Here is a 22,754-nt window from a genome sequence, read left to right as displayed (position 1 = left end):
CTAAGTGCCAGTGTCCTTGAGGTGAAATTTGAGAAGCCCGTTTGTTCTTTAGCCGACCTATCACTTCTGTGCAAATCAGAAAAAGTTGTGCTTTCCTCGGAACATTTTACTGACATCTATTTAAAAAATATGTAATAAATAAGCATATCTCCAATTCACTCATAGTTGTGCAGTCAAACATGCATGGCAGGACGTAGTGGCCCTGGTTGCAGAGACAGAGGCAGATAGCTCTATGCAAACCAAACTGGTTCCAGTTTTCCTCTATTTCAAATACCAAATGCTGCAGATGCAAAATATGCACGTAGATTTGCATGCACTACAAATTAGTACTATTCAGCATTAACTAAAATTGGCTACTGATTCTGTTAGCAAAACCCTCATGAGAAAAGGAATGAGTTTGAGTACTTTTGAGTATCAGTCACTGGAAAAAATACTATGTGCATGGTCAAGTGATGCAGGTTCAAGTGGCTGTGAGCATGAATGTGCCTCTATACAAGTGGTGAAAGCCTTGGCCCTACCAGCAAGGGTTAGAAGTACCGATCACCAGACAGTCTATCTGATCAGCTACAGAGGATAATCTTTTCTACCCTTTGGAACGCTTCTGCTCATATTATGTGATTCACAGATTATTTTAATGTAGTAGTTTATGGTTTTAGGGGTTTTTTTTAAAATAAGATAAAGGATATTTTGGTGGAGCAACAGATTCTAAAAAAAATTTTCAAGTTTAATCCCAAAGGAGGCCATTCTTTTCATCATTTAGGCTTCAGTTTTCTAATTTATGAAAGGGAAAAGTGTATGATTATTATGAGACATAATATGTGGCCCAGTGTCCTTTGTGCTTTCTAGATGAATGGTATTCATATGTCACATCAATATGACTAAAATGAATAAGCAACTAATAAAATCCGTAAAGAATATCTTTTTCTGAAAGAATGTTTCCAATGATGGAAGAGTGCCACCTAATGTTCAATGAGGATCTCAACATATCCATGCCACACAGTCATTTTATTTATTTATTTATTTTTAAAGATTTTATTTTTTTCCTTTTTCTCCCCAAAGCCCCCCAGTACATAGTTGTGTATTCTTCGGTGTGGGTTCTTCTAGTTGTGGCATGTGGGACGCTGCCTCAGCGTGGTCTGATGAGCAGTGCCATGTCCGCGCCCAGGACCCGAACCAACGAAACACTGGGCCGCCTGCAGCGGAGCGCGCGAACTTAACCACTCGGCCACGGGGCCAGCCCCGCCACACAGTCATTTTACATTAAATCATAATAATTTTTTAGAGGCCCTAATTGAGTATCAAAGTATGAATTACGACTTGTTGAAGAAAATTTGTATCACTAGTTTGGTCTAGAAATTGAGTTTTCAAAAAGGAAATCAAAAGTCTTCGCTTCTCTCTGCAACTACAAAAATGCAGAAGAAAGCTACACCCTAAAAAATGACAGAATTTGAAACCTCTTGGCTCCAGTTGTGGTAGATGAGAAAGTGCATGGGTTTCCAGGCTAAACAGGTTCGAATCCAGGCCCTGGCCCTTGCTCACAGTATAACCTCGGGTTTATTTCAACCTGAAACTGTTCCCTTACATGAAAAGGACTTAATACACAGTAGGCAGTCAATAAATTATAGATATTAACTATTAAGAAAAACAGGTTTCCCATTCTGATTTATAAGTTAAAAGTTTCTTTTGGTTTTTAATATATCCCCTCCAGTCATCAGGGCTTTAAGAAATGTTTGAATGAAAAAGCACCAGATGCCAGGTCAACACTTCTATTTCCGTCTAATCCCTTGCATAAAAATGTCTAATCTGAGTTCTTTTTTGATCCTTCCCCCAACCAGCCCCAAGTTTAAAGGGTTTTTTTTTTTAGCCCTGAAGAAATTATCAGTTCAAACAGCCACTCTTATGGAAAATGAGTGACATTCAGTGAATCCTCTTCACCTGCTTTGTAACACCTAATAAATTACAAAACAGGGCTTCAAGCAATTAAAAGGATTTTTAAAATCCTGTTAAACTATTTCGATAATATCTTCCTTGTGACATTTTAAAAAAGATTTAATCTGGGCGGGGGTAGGGGTGTGTGTGTGAAAGAATCTTTTTATTAACCCTTGGATTAATTTCATCAAATTTCATGAATTTACCCTTAGAAATTCTCCAAAATTAAATCTCTGTTGAGCCTAATCCTCTATTTATTGTTCCTATAAGAAAGAATTTAGCTGTAAGACACAGGAACAGTCAAGCAAACTGTTTCTGAGGGCCTCCAGGCCTGCGAGTGCAGAGGAGCATAAGATAACCCTGCTCTCTAGGAGCCTACTCTCCTCGCTGGGCTCATCACTGAGTCCTCACTCTGAGAGCCAGAGGGCAGGTTTTAGTGGTAAATTCCCAACGCACATCTTTGAAAGTGGACGGACTCGCTTCTCCACCAGCACTGCCGCCCCAGGAGGCCAGGGCCTTTGGGAAGGGGCTGAGGGGCTCACGGAGACAGCAGGAACAGAAGGCAAGGCAAGGATGTCCTACTTCTCTCTAAGCCTTGGCTGTCTCTCTATTTTCTCTCCTGGATTTGGAATGACTCTCCCTTTCTCTCTTTTTCTCTTGGTCCCAGATTTCTTTCTCTCCCTTTCTCTCTGTATAGCTTTCTTTTCTAGAGAAGTAAAAGGACATTTAAGAAAATAGAGAAAGTAAAGGAAAATAAAACAAATGGTGTAAAACAGGATCACAAAACACAACTGAAGTGGGTACTTGTTGATATGGTATTGACTAAATAAAGTTTTTTTTTTTTTTAGTTTAACCATGGTTGTGTTTTACCTTTTTTTTCTTTTAAAGATTGGCACTTGAGCTAACATCTGTTGCCAAAATTCTTTTTTTCTTCTTCTTCTCCCCAAAGCCCCCCAGTACATAGTTGTATATTCTAGTTGTGAGTGCCTCTGGCTGTGCTATGTGGGACGCCGCCTCAGCACGGCCTGATGAGTGGTGCCACGTCCACATCCAGGATCCAAACCAGTGAAACCCTGGGCCGCCGGAGCGGAGGGCATGAACTTAACCACTCAGCCATGGGGCCGGCCCCTAAATAAAGTTTTTAATTCCTTCTCTTCATTTAGAAATTAGAACTAATTCAGTGTGGAGTCAGTGATACCAACATACAGACGCATACTGCGTGTAGACGGGAGCTGAGGGGAGCAAGAATACCACACCAAGGGAGAAGACACATGGGCCTTTGAGGACGTCCCAACTCAGTTTCCTCATCTATAAAACTGGGGGATAAGACTAGATCAGTGGCTCCCACACATTGTCTTTTTTTCTTTACCAGAATCTAAGAACCATAAGCTCCGTTAGAACCAATATACACACACACGCGTGCACGCACGCACACACCTCACACCTGAAAAATGTTCCATGAAACAATTTTTATCCTCTGTACGTGCAATATACTAATATTTTATACTGGTTTTTAAGGCTAGTTGCTGTTTACAATTTAGAGTTCACAATCTACCAATGGATCACAACCTCAGTTTCAGAAACACTGGTCTTAGAAAAATCCAAAGTCTCTCCTTATGATTTCACACCACACAGGGCCTATGTGATCTGACCTCAGGCTACCTCTTGACTGTGTTTCTGCCATGCTCCCCCTCATCCTCGGCTCCAGTCACGTTGATTTTCTTGCTGGTCTCTGGATAAGCTAAGCAGACTCCTACCTCAGAATCTTTGCACTTGCTATTCCCTCTGCCTGGACTCCTCTACTGCTAGGATTACTAGGGCTCTCTACTGCATCACGTCATTCCGGTCTCTGCTCAAATGTCACTAAACTGTTGAGGTTTCCCTGACCATCCAACTAAACACCATCCTCCTCCTACTTTATTCACTTTTTTCACTTTTCGCATAATCTGTTAACTTTTTTCATTTGTTGTTAGTGCCGTGGAGTCGGTTCTGACTCCGACAGACCCTGTGTGCAGCAGAGCAGAACTTTGCCGGGTCTCTTTGCGCCATCCTCTCACCTTTCAGAGCTCTATCAGCCAATGCTCTACTGCTGTTCATAGGGTCTTCATGGCCAATTTTTCAGAAGTAGGTGGCCAGGTCCTTCTTCCTAGTCTGTCTTAGTCTGAAAGCTCCAGTGAAACCTGGCCACCCTGGGTGACCCTGCTGGTATTTGAAATACCAGTGGCACAGCTTTCAGCATCACAGCAACATGCAGCTGCCACAGTGTGACAACTGACAGATGAGTGGTGTGGTTCCCTGACTGGAAATGAACCCTGGTTGTGGTAGTGAGAGCACCAAATCTTCACCACCAGGGCTGGCTAATTTTTCATAATACCTATCAATACCTAGCATTGCATTATATGTTAACTTGTTTATTGTGTGACTCGCTACACCAAAAATTTGAGCTCCACAACAGCAGGACTTTGTCATTCATTGATATATCCTGGATGCTGAGAACAGTGCCCAGCACATAAGAGAAACTTAAAAATAATTGTTTAATGAATGAATGAATCTAGAGTTCTCTCTCAGAATAGGAGTCTTCTATTTTCAACTTTGACTTCTGGATTTTCTCTGGTCATGAATAGCCCTCAATCAAAAATAGTTTTCCACTCCTTGTCTCTACAAATGACTAGCAGGGAAATTCAATGGAAAGTTAACTTCCTGTCTTTTCAACCATCTTTTCAGAGCATTATTCTTCTTCTCTGACTGTTTGTGCCTCTCTGCTCTCTACTGATATTCATCTCCCTTCTCCATACATTCAATACTTATCTCTAAAGGACACTGTGAACTAGTTAAGAATCTTAAATGCCTTAAAAAAATGGAAAATGTTATATAAATGTTAGGCACTATCGTTATTAAAATTGCAGCTGTGCCATGCTTTTGTCAGGTGCTAAAATGAAAGAAGAAGGTGATGAAGAAGGGAAGAGGAATGAGAGTAGCTGGAGCTGCTACTTTAGAGAGGGCGGAGAGGAAGTCCTCTCAGATGAGGTGTCTTTTCAGCACTGGAAGAAGTGAAGGAGCATTTCAGGAAAATGGAATAGCAAGTGTGGCTGAGGTGCACGTAAATCCGAAAAGAAAAAGGATGTAAACTCATAAAAATGTATCTCGAAGGGTTAAACTAAAAAGGATTCGCTTAAAAATTACATTAATAAGAACACCTCAAATAAGTACTTCTCAGTAGTCACCAAATGCGTACGTCTTATGCCCACTCACAGCTCACTCAAAGGGACATCTGGGTCAATAAGCAAAAATGTTTAAAAGAAAGGAACAAAAAGCATCTGTTAAGCACCTAATTGTACAGGGCACTAGGCTGCACCTTGAACAATGAATCACAGTGACATAGTCTCCTAGTCTGTTTCCAAACGCCTTCTGATAAATTTAAGGAATCAGTTTGACATTAGTATGGTATGCATAAATTCAATTTTGGATTTACATATATTCACACGTTAGAAAAATCTGAAACTCAGTCAATGAAAAACAACACAAAAAAAACTGTAAAGTTAATGAATCTTGTCTTTAACTAACACTCCTACGTAGCGATTACTCTCTCCTCTCTGTTCCCATTCAGTAGATCTCAATCTTACACCTATCAATAACACCAGCAAAAGCAGTAACAGCAGCTAACATTTATTGGGTGATTACAATGTATAAGCCTTAGGTTAAGCACTTTAACTCATTTAATCATAACAATATCCCCGTGAGGGAGCTAGTATTATTACCATGTTCATTTTATACAAGGAAATAGAATTTCCCTAAGCTAGTATTACAGTGTTACAGTGTATCATGTTTCTCTCTTCCTCTAAGATTGTGAGCTCTTTAAGAGAGAGATCTAGTCTTATTCATCTTTATATCTCAGATATATGACAAGAACCCAATAGTAGGGCAGAAGGATGAGTTCAAAAGGTCCTGCCCCATTTCTACGTAAATGCTTAGTAATTCAATTTTAGCTCTAAAAATATTCTAGCAACACAATATACACCTATGTGTGTATTGGGAGACAAGATAAAATCTTAAGGCCATTACTAGATTTTAAGTGAAAATGCTAAGAAAAAAAATGATCATATTATTATAGGAGCCATTCTCCGTGTGGATACAAAATCTTAAATTTTAATTATGAAAAATATTCAGATACCTAAGACACAAAACTATTCACCTTTCAGAGATCTGGGTGCATACAGTAAAATTCCATAAACTACTTAAAGAGCAAGGTGATGTAATATAAATGACAGACCTGTACTTGCCACTAGACAGAAGGGTTTTCCCTTTTTCCAAAGCCCTATTTCTGAGCCTATGTAGCAAAAAACAGCTTGGGCCTGAATGAGCTCATTGTACTTTCACAATCAAATTACTGAATAATAAAATTTCAAGACTAGCAGCAATAAAAGTAAATGTTCCCAGCTAATCCATTTAAGCTGAGTAGAAATTCATGGATTGCAGATCTAATACTTGCTAAATCCATATCAGACATGCTTAGCAATGTTCTCCCCCAAAGTATATGAGAATTATTGAAACTGGTCTCAAGAAATATTCCTACCACTTTCCATCTTTCCAACCCTTTTCCCCGACCTTTTACTGTTTCCATTAGGAAAATGAACTATAATAGACATTGAGAAAGAAGGAATTTAATATATAAAAGTACATTTTTAAATATCCACAAAATTAGACACAAGCACCATTAATCTCAAATATTTATTGCTGACACTTGTTTTAGATTTTAATCTCCTTCCACTTTGCCCAACTATCTTCTCCTTAGGCAGAATTCTGGTTAATATGAAAAAAATACATTTCATATATGTAAAGTATATTAGCGTATATAAATTACTTTCATATACATTATCTCACTTGCTCCTCACAGAAATGCTTTAAGGTATTCTGAACAGAAATTGTCATTCTGATTTTACGGATGAGAAAAGAGGTGCCTGGAAAGATTACATGTCACAAAGTAAACAAGTGCTGAAGCCAAGAGAACAACAAGGATTGAAAGTTGAAGACTTCTAGCTCTACACCAGCTCCTGTGTACAACAGACTGCTTCTTCAAAACAGGTGGGCAAGAGAGGACTGGAAAATCTGTCTGTGAATAACAGTTTAGTGAAGGGTACCTCTATCTTGTTCAGTATACACAGGCAACAAATTTTGAATTCTAACAATCTATGAAAGACATGCAACAATAACTACAGACACATACTTTAGATAAGTACTAACAATGCTTTTCATCTACAGAACAGATGGTAATTTACAATCTTTCTCTCTCAACATACTGGATAAGGAAGGTGAAATTTTCAATAAAAGTTCAAATCCAGAGTGACGTCAGCATCATGGTGGAGTGCACCTTCCTGGGACTCTCTCCTCTCCAACATACAACAAATAGGGGCACCCATACTCCAACAGAGGACATCCTAAAACAACACAAAAAATGTCAGAGAGAGGGAAGGAGGAGAGGCTGAAGCCGCCCTTAGCGGAGCTGGAACAGGGGAAGAGAGAACAATGCTCATTCCCCTAAAGACTGTGATCCACCAGTGCAGGAGGTTCTGTGAGTGAAGGAATGGGGGAGGGGTTGCTCATTCGCGGGATCACCAAGGACTCCCTAGAGTCCTTGCAGCCTAGAGGGAAGCCCTTTAATGGGACGAAAGCTTTCGTGGGGGGTGACCTCATCAAGCCAAGACCCCAGGAGACCGGATAGCAAGAGCCAGAAAGCCGAGAGAGCACACAGAAGAAAGCACCCCTCCCCAACCCACCCAGGGAGGCTCCACTGCCTGGGAACCCAGCTGAAGGCAGAGGGCTCAGAATACGTGGCTCTCAACCCCCACCCAGTGGCGATAGGCAGTATCTGCAACCAAATAATATCAGAATACATAAGACCCAACCTAACTTCTCTAACAACATCAAATCTCGAGACAAGAGAGAAAATGACAAGCATCCAGAATTCAGTCCTGAGGACAGAGAAATATGTAATCTAAATGACAATGAATTCAAAATAGCTATCATCAAAAAACTCAACTTGGTGAAAGAGAACGTAGAGAAACAATTCAATGAGTTCAGGAGCTACTTCACAAAAGAGATTGAAACTATAAAGAAGAATCAATCAGAAATATGGGAGATGAAAGACACAATGGAAGAGATGAAACAAAATGTGGATTCCCTGAATGCCTGAGTGGACATCATGGAGTGAATCAGCATAATTGAAGATAGACATGTTGAAATGCTTCAGACAGAGGAGGAGAGAGAACTAACACTAAAAAGAAATGAAGAAAGACTCCGAGAAATATCCGATGCAATGAGTAATGCAAGATAACAATGATCAGTATTGCAGAAGGAGAAGAGAAGGAGAATGGAGCAGAAAGCATATTCAAAGAAATAATAGCAGAGAACTTCCCAAACATAGGGAAAGAGAGGGAAATCTGTGTGGAAGAAGTTTCCAGATCTCCTAGATTTCTTAATGTAAAAAGACCTACTGCAAGGCATATAGCATTAAAACTGGCAAGAATAAAGGACAAAGAAAGAATACCAAGGGCAGAAAGGAAGAAGAAAATAACCTACAAAGGAACCCCTAACAGGCTTTCAGCGGATTTCTCTGCAGAAAACTTACAAGCTAGGAAGAAGGAAACAACATAGTCAAATCTTTAAAAGACAAGTTTCTTCAGCCAAGAATACTCTATCCAGCAAAAATATCCTTCAGATATGAAGGAGAAACAAAAACTTTCACAGACAAACAAAAGCTAAGGGACTTCGTAGCCATGAGACCACCCCCTCTACAAGAAATCCTCGGGGCCAGCTCCATGGCCGAGTGGTTAAGTTCACGCGCTCCACTGCGGTGGCCCAGGGTTCAGTTCCTGGGCATGGGCATGGCACCACTCGTCAGGCCACGTTGAGGCGGCGTCCCACATCCCACAACTAGAAGGACCTGCAACTAAGATATACAACTGTGTACAGGGGGGGTTTGGGGAGATAAAGCAGAAAAAAAAAAAATAAGATTGGCAATAGTTGTTAGCCCAGGTGCCAAGCTTTAAAAAAAAAAAAAAGAAAAAGAAAAAGAAATCCTCAGGAAGTGCCTCATACCTGAAAAAAAAAAAAAGGGAGAAAGGGGTCACAAAACATAGAGCAGGGAGATAAGTAGGTAGACAGAATCAGATTAGGATAGCAAATACTCAAGTAAAGAATTAAGCTAAAGGGAAGGAAAACATCAAAAACAAAGATAATCCTGTCATTTTAGCCACAAACTCACAACACAAGATGGAATAAGATATGAGGCAAACAACTTAGGAGGGGACAAGGAAAGGGACTGAATCAGTTTAGACTAAGAAAATAAGAGGCCATCAAAAAATGGAGTATCTTATACATGAGATTTTGAATACAAACCTCAGGGTAACCACTAAACAAAAAAGCAGAACAGAGACACAAAGAATAAATAAGGAGAAAACAAAAAACACATTCATAAAAAACTACAAAATTCAATGGGTAGACCAAAACCAAAAGGAGGAGAAACAAAGGAAATGCAGAAAAACGGGAAAACGAGTGATAAAATGACAGTAGTTAAGCCGTCAGACGTCAATAACCCTAAATGTAAATGGATTGAATTCTCCAATAAAAAGACATAGAGCAGCGATAGGGATTAAAGAACAAGACCTAATAATATGCTGCATCCAGGAAACACATCTCAGCTCCAGTGATCAACACTGGCTCAGAGTGAAAGGATAGAAGACAATACTCCAAGCTAATGGCAAACAAAAGAAAGCAGGTGTCGCAGTACTCATATCAGACTAAGTGGACTTCAAGATAAGACAGGTAAAGAGAGACAAAGAGGGGCAGTATATAATGATCAAAGGGACACTCCATCAAGATGAAATAATGTTTATAAACATCTATGCACCCAACACAGGAACATCAAAGTTCATAAAGCAACTATTAACAAACCTGAAAGAAGATATTAATAAAAATACAATAATAGTAGGGCAAATCAACACTCTACTCACATCAATGATAGATCATCCACACAGCAAATCAACAAGGAAACAGTGGAACTAAATGAAAACTTAAACCAGTTGGACTTAATAGACATATATAGAACATTCCATCCAAAAGAGCAGAATATACATTCTTCTCAAGTGCTCACGTAACATTCTCAAGGAAAGACCATAGGTGGGGAAACAAGGCAAGCCTCAATAAATTTAAGAAAATTGAAATAATAACAAGCATTTTTTCCAATCATAATGCTAAAAAGCTAGAAATTAATTACAAGAAAAAAGCTGAGAAAGGGACAAAGATGTGGAGACTAAATAACATGCTATTGAACAAGCAATGGATCATTGAAGAAATTAAAGGAGAAATCAAACAACATCTGGAGACAAATGAAAATGATAATATACCATACCAACTCACATGGGATGCAGCAAAAGCTGTACTAAAAGGGAAATTCATCACAATACAGTCACACCTTAACAAACAAGAAAAATCGCAAATAAGCAATCTCAAATTACACCTAACTGAATTAGAAAAAGAAAAACAAACAAAGCCAAAAGTCAGCAGAAGGAGAGAAATAATAAAAGTCAGAGCAGAAAAAAATGCTATTGAAACAAAAAAGGCAGTAGAAAGGATCAACAAAACAAAGAGTTGCTTCTTTGAGAAGATAAATAAAATTGACAAAATCCTAGTCAGACTTACAAAGAAAAAAAGAGAAAGCTCAGATAAACAAAATCAGAAGTGAAAGAGGAGAAATAACAAACACCACAAAAATACAATGAGAGAATACTATGAAAACTATATGACAACAAAACAGCTAACCAAGAGGAAAGGGATAAATTCTTGGACTCTTACAACCTCCCAAGGCAGACTCAAGAAGAAACAGACAATCTGAATAGACCAATCACAATGAAAGAGATGGAAACAGTAATCAAAAGCATCCCAAAGAATAAAACCCCAGGACCAGACAGCTTCCCTGGGGAATTCTACCAAAATTTCAGAGAGGATTTAACACCTATCCCTCTCAAGCTATTCCAGAAAATTAGGGAAGATGGAACACTTCCTAACACATTCTACAAGGCCAACATCACTCTGATACCAAAGTCTGACAAGTACAGAACAAAAAAACGAAAACTATAGGCCACTATCACTGATGAACGGTGATGCAAAAATCCTCAACAAAATTTTGGCAACCCGAATTCAGCAATACATCAAAAGGATCATCCATCGTGATCAAGTGGGATTCATACCAGGGACACAAGGATGGTTCAACATCCTCAAATCACTGTGATACACCACATCAACAAATTGAGGAATAAAAACCACACAATCATCTCAATAGATGTAGAGAAAGCATTTGACAAGATCCAACAGCCATTTATGACAAAAACTCTTAACAAAATGGGGATAGAAGGAAATTAACTTAACATAATAAAGTCCATATATGACGAAGCCACAGCCAACGTCATACTCAATGGACAAAAACTGAATGCCATGCCCCTAAGAACAGGAACAAGACAAGGATGCCCATTATCACCACTCTTATTCAACATAGTACTGGAGGTTTTGGTCAGAGAAATTAGGCAAGAGAAAATAAAAGGAATCCAAATAGGAAGTGAAGAAGTGAAACTCTTGCTGTTTGCAGACGACATGATCTTATATATAGAAAACCACAAAGAATCCATCAGAAAACTAATATAAATAATTAACAACTACAGTAAAGTTGCAGGGTACAGAAACAACTTACAAAAATCACTTGCTTTTCTATACTCCAATAACGAAATTACAGAAAGAGAACTCAAGAACACAATTCCATTTACAATCGCAACTAAAAGAATAAAGTACCTAGGAATAAATTTAACCAAGGAGGTGAAGGACTTACACAATGAAAAGTATAAGACATTACTGAAAAAAATTGATAACGACATAAACAGATGGAAAGACATTCCAAACACATGGATTGGAAGAATAAACATAGTTAAAATGTCCATACCACCCAAAGCAAGCTACAGATTCAATGCAATCCCTATCAGAATCCCAATGACATTTTTCATGGAAATAGCACAAAGAATCCTAAAATTCATTTGGGGCAACCAAAGATCCCGAATTGCTACGGCAATCCTGAAAAAAAAGAACAAAGCTGGAGGTATCACAATCCCTCTCTTCAAAACGTACTACAAAGCCATAGTGATCAAAATGACATGGTACTGGTACAAAATTAGGCACATAGATCAATGGAACAGAACTGAAAGCCCAGAAATAAAGCTGCACATCTACAACAGCTAGATCTTTGACAAAGGTGCCAAGAACACATAATGGAGAAAAGACAGTCTCTTCAATAAACGGTGTTGGGAAAACTGGACAGCCACATGCAAAAGAATGAAGGTAGACCGTTATCTCATGCCATACACAAAAGTAAACTCAAAATGGATCAAAGACTTGAAGATCAGTCCTGAAATCATAAACTCCTGGAAGATAATATAGGTAGTACACTCTTTGACATCGAACTAAAAAGGATCTTTTCAAATACCATGTCTTCTCAGACAAGGGAAACAGAAGAAAAAATAAACAAGTGGGAGTTCATCAGACTATGGAGCTTCTACAAGGCAAAAGAAACTAGAAGCAAAACAAAGAGACAACCCACCAATTGGGAGACAATATTTGCAAATCATATAACTGACAAGGGGTTAATCTCCATAATACATAAGGAACTCACACAACTGAACAATAAAAAAACAAACAATCCGATCAAAAAATGAGCAGAGAATATGAACATTTTTCCCAAGAAGATATACAGATGGCCAATAAACACATGAAAAGATGTTGAACATCACTAGTGATCAGGGAAACGAAAATCAAATCTACACTGAGATACCACCTTACACCTGTTCAAATGGTTATAATCACTAAGACTAAAAATAACAAATGTCGGAGAGGGTGTGGAGAAAGGGAACCCTCATACACTGCTGGTGGGAATGCAAACTGGTGCAGCCACTATGGAAAATAGTATGGAGATTCCTGAAAAAACTAAAAATAGAACTACCATACGACCCAGCTATCCCACTACTGGGTATCTACAGAAACAATGTGAAATCAACAATCCAAAGTAACATATGTACCCCTATGCTCATTGCAGGACTATTCACAATAGCCAGGACATGGAAAGAATTCAAGTGCCCATGATTAGATAAAGCAAATGTGGTGTATATATACAATGGAATACTACTCAGCGAGAAAAAAAGGACTAAATCATCCCATTTGCAACAACATGGACGGACCTGGAGGGAATTATGTTAAGCGAAATGAGCCAGACTGAGAAAGGCAAATGCCAGATAATTTCACTCATGTGGAATATGAACAAACACATGGACAAAGAAAACAGTCCAGTGGTTACCAGGGGAAGGGGGGTGGGGGTGGCCACAGGGGGTGAAGGGGAGCACTTATGTGGTGACAGTCAAGAAATAACGTACAACTGAAATCTCACATCGATGTAAACTATTATGAACTCAATTAAAATTTTTTAAAAAGTTCAAATCCATTGTTAGATGTATGTATGAAATGGATAAAAATAACAGGTTAGAGCTTATGAGAAATAGGCACCGTGGCACACTGCTAGCAGAGTACAAACGGGTAAAACTTCTCAGAAGGTAATTTGGCAATGCATATCAAAAAAACCTTCAAAATGCACATGGCCTCTCACCCAATTACTCCATTCCTAATTATTCTAAGGAAACAGTTACAGATGTGCATAAAAATGTGTCTGCAAAGATATATTAATTATGGTGTTAAAAGACCAAATTAATAAAAGGATTGGTTAAATCAGAGTAAATGAAAGAATAAAACGTAGTTCTTAAAACTGATCTGGAAAAATGTATAAGATATATTAAATGAAAAATATTGGAAAGGAATGTATACAATAGGGTCACATTTTAAAAGATATATACATGTATGTGTGTGCATATATGTATGTATGTATGACTGGGATATTATACTAAAATATTAATAGTGATTATATATAGTCAGTGATATTAGAGACAAATTTAATTATATTTTTTTACTTCTATATTTTCAATTCTCCAAAAATGACTATATTTCTACAACAGAATAATTTAAATATTTGATATATATACATGCTAAATATATATGTTACATACGTTTTATATACTATGTATTACATATGTGGATTATATATTATATATTATGTATTACATATATAAAATATATATTTTATATAATTATATATTTATATAATTATAATATATTATATATAATATAGAAGATGCATACAGCATAGATATATTTAACTTGTATCAAAACGATGGAAAACAGAGCACAAAATTTAAATTTACATATATCAGAGAACCCTAGAGCCATTATGCATGCATATGGAAATACATTTTAAAAAATAAAGCAATCTGAAGAAAGCATAGCACATAAGATGAGCCAGGAGAGATAACAACAGCAACTTAATTAGACAAAGTGCCTAGTACCAGAAAATAAACTTGAATTGAGAAGTACATCTTAATAGCTACAATTTCTCACATCTAAGTACAGAAAGTCTTAAAATATCAACAGCTTTTGGAAGTGAAGTAGTTTATACAGGAAAGTGAATATAAGGTTCATAGGAAGTGTTGGAGATATTTCAGGAGAGCAAGATTTTTCAGTCTTATGCCAGAGCACCATCACAAAAGGCACCAGGTGGAATCACAGCAGGACACATAACAACCAGGGAGAAAGTGTGATGCACACCCACCTGGAAAGAGCAGCTTGCCACACCTTAAAGAAGATATGATGGAAACAAAAGGTCCAGAAAAGGGCAATTAAACTATGAAAAGGAAATTATAAAGGGAGAAATTAGCAGGGTCTGATCTTTAAAGATAACAGTGAAATCAGCAGAGGGTTAGCCATTGATGATTAGTTAGGAACTAAAGTCTTTCTTCCTGTTTGCAATTACTGATTACAGCTTTTAGCTGTTTAACCCACCCATGGTTAACTGTGCTGTTTAGGCAATGTGCTGTCTGACTCTCACTAGGCTCCTATAGATAACATCTCCCTGGGGCCTGGGTCACCATGGTAATGGGTGTGTGAGCTGTTTTTCAGGAATTAGAACTCCTTGTCCACTTCAGGCCAGTTGAGACCACCAGCCCATCAACTGGACCCATGCAGATGTCTGATAGGCGACTTTCTGACGTCAAGAGGCTAAAAACTCCATCCTCAGATTATGCTAATACTGCCATTTTGTGAACATGGGTCCTGTGAAGAGGCATGGAGTCTGACTACACTTGCGTAGATCATCAGTTACCTCACCTCTCCTCACCTCCAACCACCTCTCTCCACATTCAGACCACCTTGCCCCCATCCCATAAATATCCCTGAGTCCCTATTTTCGGGGAAGTGAATTTGAGGCTCAGGCTCTTGCTTCCTCACATGGCTGCCTTATGAGTAAATTCTCTCTCTGCTGCAATCTCGTCATGTCAGTGTTTGGCTTTCTGGGAGGCGGGCAAAAACGAACCTGGTTCAGTAACAAGAGTAGAACAGAAAAGTATTTTCCTAAGTTTATAAGATCACAAATGTTACAGATAGAATGAAAATAGGCACTGAAAGAACAAACTAATATGACTGAAGTTTAAATAAAGTACATCCAAGGAAAATAAAATATTTTGATGAAATAAAAAGGAAATGCATGCAATGCATTATCCCATTGCATTTAGAATGAAATCCAAAATCCTTCCCAAATGTCATAAGCCTCAACAGTCACTGGCTCCTTCTTGTCTCTCCCATCTCTTCTCTTCCTGTCCTTCTCTCCTTCCCCAGGCCCAGCCACACTGGCTACCTCTGGGTCCTCTAACCTGCCTCTCCCTAGCTGTTGCCTCTGCCTGGAATGCTCTTCGTCTAGATCTCCAACCGCCTAGGTCCCGGTTATTGAGATCTCAGCTTAAAAGTCACCTTCCCATGAGGACCTTCCCTCATTGTCCCACCTAAGGCTACCTGCTCTTGGGACCAGCCACTATCACATTACTTAGTTTAATTTTCCTCATAATATTTAGCACCATATGAAGTGACCTCATCCATTTATTTGCTTACATATATTATGTGTCCCAAACCAAGAGAAAAAGGAATTGAAAAGCTACATAATCAAGGAGGTTTTCCCATTAGGCGAGGTCAGACCACTCTATTTTATTACACATTTCCACCTCAGGTTGTAATTTTTCTTTTGTAACTCAACTTACCCTTGTAGTTTATTTTCTAATGTCTGTTTTTCTTGATAAGTTCCAAGGGGTAAGCAAGGTGAGCGATGGCCAGAGAAGGACTCAAATGCCAATTAAGATATTTGGGCTCTACCATCCGGGCACTGAGGAAGGGAAAGGACACTGTGTGCTATCTTATTACTCAATGTACAGCCAGTGCCTGGCATACAAAAAGCACTCAATAAATACTTGTTTGAATGGATGAGTAATTGGTGGATAAGAAAGAATGGATGGGGGATGAAATTGGACCACTATCTTACACCACTCACAAAAATTAACTCGAAATGAATTAAAAACATAAACATAAGACCTAAAACAACCAAAACTAGAAGAAATAGGAGAAAATATCCTTAACATTAGTCCGGGCAACAATTTTTTTGAATATGACATCAAAAGCACAAGCAATGAAAGCAAAAATAAACAAGTGGGACTACATCAAACTAAAAAGCTTCTGCACAACAAAAGAAACAACCAACAAGATGAAAAGGCAATCTAGGGAGTGGGAAAAAATTGCAAACCATATATCTGATAAGAGGTTAATATCCAAAATATATAAAGAACTCATACAACTCAATAACAAAAAAAAATCTGATTAACAAATGGAGAGAAACTGAATACATAGACATTTTTCCAAAGACATTCCAATGGCCAAGAAGCATACGAAAAAGTGCTCAATATCACTAATCATCAGCAAAATGGAAATCAAATACACAATGAGATATCACCTCACACCTGTTAGAATGGCTATTATCAAAAAGACAAGAAATTAACAAGTGTTGGCAAGGATATAGAAAAAAGAAATCTCTTGTACACTGTTGGTGGGAATGTAAATTGGTACAATTACTATGGAAAACAGTATGGAGATTCCTCAAAAAATTAAAAACCCCACTTCTTGGTTTATATCCAAAAGAAATGAAAACAGGAAATCAAAGAGATATATGCACCCCCCATGTTTTTTTGCAGCATTATTCACAATAGCCAAGATATGGAAACAACCATCAACAGATGAATAGATAAAGACGACGTCACACACACACACGCACACACACACACAGAGGAATATTATCCAGCCATGCAAAAGAAGGAAATCCTGACATTTGTGACAACATGGATAGACCTCTTGAGGGCATTACACTAAGTGTAATATGTCAGACAGAGAAACACAAATACTGTATAATAGCACTTACATGTAGAATCTAAAAAAGCCAAACTTGTAGAAACAGACAGTAGAACAATGGTTACCAGGGGCTTGGGGGTAGGGGAAATGAGGAGATGTTGGTCAAAGGGTACAAACTTCCAGTTAGAAGATGAACAAGTTCTGGGGATCTAATGTACAACATGGTGATTACAGTTAACAATATTCTGTATTATACACACAAAAGTTGCTAAGAGAGTCGATTATTTTTTCCAAAAAGGGCATTTGCATGTTTAATAGCATTCTCTTATTACATTTCATTTATTCATGGCCAGCCCCTGAATCAATGTAAACAGAAGACACAGGAGTGGCAACATTTTTAAAATTAATTTTTTGTTATACAAGTAATATGTGAATACACTTCCCTTGATAAAAAAAAAAAGAAACCATTGTAATTCAGGCTCAGATTCCTTTTGATCAGTCCCTCAAATCCAGAGCCTTTCCCCTAAACACAGAGATGACCACAGTTACCAGCTTGTCTATTTATCTGCATAATATGTCCATAGAAAATATAGGTACTATCATGTGAGTTTGGGTTTTGCTGTTATTTTTTTTTTTTACATAAATTGTAAATCAGGAATATTCTGCAGCTAAATTCATTTTAAAAAGTCTCATCTGTCTAACTCAGTAGTACATATAAATCTACAACAAGCTCTTTAAATGCTACATAATCTTCTCGGCATGGGCACATCGTGCTTAACTTAGCAACCTCCCTATTGATAGACATTTAGGTTGTTTCTCATTTTCTCCCATTACAAACATTGTGTCACTGTCACAGGCTTGAGCTTTCTCCAACCTGGTCCTGCCTGGGTCCTATGTTCCTACCCCTTGTGCACAAGGTGATTTATCATTCATACTGTTTTAAGGGCACAAAAATAGCAAAAGGGTCCTTAGGAGCATTTTACAAGAAATTTATAGTAATTTTTTTTCAAAATCCTGGGTCCCACCAAGATGATTTCTTTTTTTGTTTGTTTGTTTTTGGATTTTTTTTGAGATATAATTGACATACAACATTATATTAGTTTCAGATGTATAACATCATGATTCCAGATTTGTATATATTGAGAAATGATCACCACAATAAGTCTAGTTAACATCTGTCATCATATATAGTTACAAAGTTCTTTTTCTTGTAACGAGAACTGTTAAAATCTACTCAATGACTTTCAAATATGCAATACAGTATGATTAACTATGGTCACAATGTTATATACTACATCCAAGAGTTCTTTATTTTATACCTGGAAGTTTACACCTTTTAACCCCCTTCACCCATTTTGTCTACCCCCCACCTCTGGCAACCACCAATCTGTTCTAAGAAAGTAGATCCTAAATGTTCTCACCACAAAAAAGAAATAGTAATTATGTGATGTGATGGAGGTCTTAGCTAACGTTACAGTGGTAAGCAGTTTGCAATATATATGTGTATCAAATCAGCAGGTACATCTTAAACTTAAACAATGTTATATGTCAATTATATCTCAATAAATCTGGGGGAAAAAAGAAAGGACAGAAGATAAAAAGGCAGTAAAAGGACAGACAAAAGACCAAGAGCTACACATGAGGAAAATGGTATTAACCAGTTGCCATTCAGTTTTGTAAATACTACTGGTTCCTACTAAAGAAGAATATAACAGGCTCTAGACTGCATTCGCAATAAAATATATAGGGAAAATATTTTCTAAGTTTCGGCCTTCTAATTTAGGCTCTCTACTTTCTGAGTCCGTTGCAGTAAATGAAATCCAGCCTGGGGCTTTAGACCTGCAGTCCCCCAGAGTTAGCCGTTCAAGTCACACAAGGGATTCTGGATGGATAAGAAGCATGTGCCAAAGACAAAAACAGTAAACCTATTTAGAAGAAACTTTAGAAAGCTGGAAACTGAAAAACATTTCATGGAATAAAATCCAGTTCTTTATTTAGCAATCGTGAAACTCTTCTTGAAGTTTCTTTTAAAACAACAACTTTGAGATGTTTGTTTCGTCTAATTGTTGTGAAACATAGTTGATAATCTGTAAATACCTTAGTTATACTAGCAGTTCATCTTGGTTAATAGTAAATCAATGCTCTATTTTAGATCTATAACATTCATATCTCTTTATTAGTCCAAAGAATCTTGGAATTATCTTCTATATTTCCTTTATACATAAAAGTAAATAAATTGATGACTCTAGTATACTCTTTATCTTAAACAATATGTATGTGAGGCAAACCAAACGACATTTGCCTATCTCTGCTTCAGAAAATAGAGGCGCTTCCAGAATTTGTGGCCAGAACCTAACTCTGTGGAAACTACAACTGTAATGAACCAGACGCAGACAGAAGCTGACTAGAGCATTCAATTGCAGGTCAGGAAGCCACACCAGCAGAACACACAAGCTCCATCCTCAGCTACTTAGAGAGAGACCACGAGCCTTTGATACAATACATATGCCACCGGCTAGACTGAAGCAGAGAAAGGACATCTTTTCTCTCTTTTTCAAAAAGCCTGCTCTTTCTCATAAAGGATTGACAGCAACTGACATACAAGAGAGATCTGGATGCAGAAAGAAACTTGAAAATTCTACTCTAGTCAATTTTAGGCTTTCATTAAATTCAGACATTTTCCTGCCACACAATAACACTGTCACTTGGTCAAAGAGGAATAAGAAATCTGCATGCCTTGAGATCAACTATTGCCTTTTAAACTATATATTGTTCAAATTATACAATCTTTTGAACATTGTGGATCATGACTCACAGTAAAAAAATATATTTTACATCATAACCCAGTACAAACAACACACATACAACATAAAACAAAAGCTTCATGCAAGTTTCCCTCACTACTCCCAACAAATATGGTGTCCATTTTATGTTGTCTTCTTCTTTAACGCTGGCTACATAACCCAAACTGACTTCACGACCGAGTAATGGGTTATAACCTACAGTTTGAGCAACACTACTGTAGTACACACATGTGGTCGGGCCTTTGTCTACCTCTCTAACCAGATCGCACACTATTCTCCACCACACTTCCCCCACTGCCGCCGCCCCCACCCCACCCCACCACATAACTGCTATTCTTTTTTACATTAAACCTAAGATCAGTTCCTGAAACATACCAAGTTCTTTGCTGCTTCAGGGCCTTCATCTTGTTGTTAGTGCTGCCTCTTGGTACACTTCTTCAGATCACTACACTTTATCACTAAGATCTCAATTCAAAAGCCCCTTCCTCAGAGGGGCCTTCACTGATCACCCAATTTGAAAGAGCCACCACAGAGGGCTCCGGCCAGCGTAGAGGGAAGCGGGTGAGGAGTTCACTACTCTTAGAGTTGTTGGGAAGTCCGAACGACAAAATGTAAGACAGCCACAAAAAAACAGTATTCTGCAAATGTCACTTTCCATCTCCCTATGGTGCTGCACAGGCCACTGACGTCTAGCTATTGAAATTCTGTTCCATTTGCTTCATGATGGCTTTTCTGACTCTGAAAAGTGGGGACTTCATCCTCCAATATCCCCCAGGTACCGTGAGTACTCCTAGAGCACTTAACACATTCCTTCTTATTTTTTACTTATTCAGCAAATATCTGAGTGCCTAATATGGCCTAAGCAATAGCAGTAAACAAAATAAAGATCAATTCCTCTAATAGTTCAGTTTAGTAAGAGTGACAAATTTATAAACAAATAATCTCAACTGAATGTGCTAAGTACAATAAGAGAGATGTGTACTATGTAAAGTTGTGACAAAAAAAATAATGAAGAGTCAACTCTCTTTGAGTAGAGAAGTAAGGCATCACAGAAGAAGAGATACTTAACCTGGAAGGTCTGGAAGGGTCTGGAAGGATCAACAGGAGTTTGACAAGCAAACAAGGAGGTGAGGGTATTGCAAGTAGAAAGAACAGCAGGTGCAAAGCAGAGGGAAAGGCTTACTACCAGTTTGAAGTTGCTGAGAACGTTCGATGAAAGGCAAGCGGCTAAAAGGCAATGGGCTAAAAGGAGTGTCTAGGAAAGGGAGAGGCACGAAAGAATGCTAGATTGTGGAGGGTCTTGTGCGTCACTCCAGATACTCTGAATTTTATACTGTAGGGAATAGGGAGTCTAAAGTTTTAAAGAGGTGAGTGACAGCAACAGATTTCGGTTTTAGAAAATTCCTTCTTGTGTCAGAGAAAATAATGGTTTGGAGAACTGCCACACTAGGCTGTTAAAGACACCCTTACAATAGTCCAGGCAAAAAATGAGGGGATCTTAAACTAAAACAGGATCAAGTGACCAAATGAATACAGGAGACACAGGAGAGGAAGGAATGTAGAGTAGCTCTGGTTCAGGTCATATTGTGACTTTGGTTATAATACAGTGGCACCATTTATTAATTTGGTGAAATAAGAGAAACCAGATGGAAAAAAAGCAAGTTCAGTTTTGGTCATGTTGAGTTTGAGAAGGCTTTGTGGTAACCAGGTAGAGATGTCCAGAAAGTAACTAAGTTAGGCCTTAGCAAGTCTGAGACAAAAATTGAAATGTAGGAGTGAAAGTTTAGGCATTAGTATAACTCATGTGGGTGGATGAAATAACCCAAGGAAAATGTATAAACTAAGAAGTGAAAATAATTAAGGAGTGAATCCCAGAGAATTTTATTTAAAAAGTAGGCAAAGACAGTGAAAAAAAGCAGGAATGAATGCCCATGAATTTCAGTTGTCACAGAGAAGCTAAATAAAATAAATTTTGAGAAGAAATTACTGGATTTGGCACCTAAAAGGCCATCAGAAACTTAAGCAAGAGCAACTTCATTGAAGCCATTTGAGGGTAAGTCAGACAATAGAGTATTGAGGATGAAAGTGAAGAGGCAGAAGTTGAAGCACGTGAAAACACTATGCTTTCAAGCAGTTTACTGATAGATGGGAGGATTGGGCAATAACTAGATAAATACAAGATGGGAGATGTTTTTGTTTTATTTCATTTTCCTAAGATATACAGCATGAACGCTGAGGAGAAGGAAATGGAGAGGAAGAGACTAAAAGTATAGGAAAGAAAAAAAATAACCAGAAGCAAAAAGTCTTGTAATGAATGGGAGACAATGAGATCTAGAGCAAAGATGGATGTATTACCCTTCAACACCTTTCTCCAAACTTGAAACGCAAGACTAAATCATGGGGAAAAGAGATCAATGTGTAGGCTTGGGGGCACGATGTTGAAGAAATTGACTATTAAACTCTGTCATCTGCTTAGAAGGGAGGAGAGAGGGGTTACGTAAGGGACAGGACTTTGTGAAGACTTGGAAAGGGCTCTGCAGGAAAAGGGCGGGGGCAGACCTCGATAACAAAAAGGATTGCTGAGTAGTACTGGAGAAAGAAGGGGCTCTGTTGCTAAATTCATAGTTGTATCCATTTGACAACAGTCATTTTTCTATCCTC

The 22,754-nt window shown here is 38.1% G+C and overlaps 1 protein-coding gene across 3 annotated transcripts in view; it reads right to left on the bottom strand.

Moving 5' to 3' along the window:
• The window catches only part of NME7 (NME/NM23 family member 7), a 227,262-nt gene that overhangs the window by 203,534 nt on the left and 974 nt on the right, over window positions 1–22,754 (bottom strand). The gene's annotated exons all lie outside the window — the stretch shown is intronic.

Source organism: Equus asinus, chromosome 25, assembly GCF_041296235.1.
Source record: "Equus asinus isolate D_3611 breed Donkey chromosome 25, EquAss-T2T_v2, whole genome shotgun sequence".
Lineage (NCBI taxonomy): Eukaryota > Metazoa > Chordata > Mammalia > Perissodactyla > Equidae > Equus > Equus asinus.
This window is presented reverse-complemented; position numbering and strand designations above follow the sequence as displayed.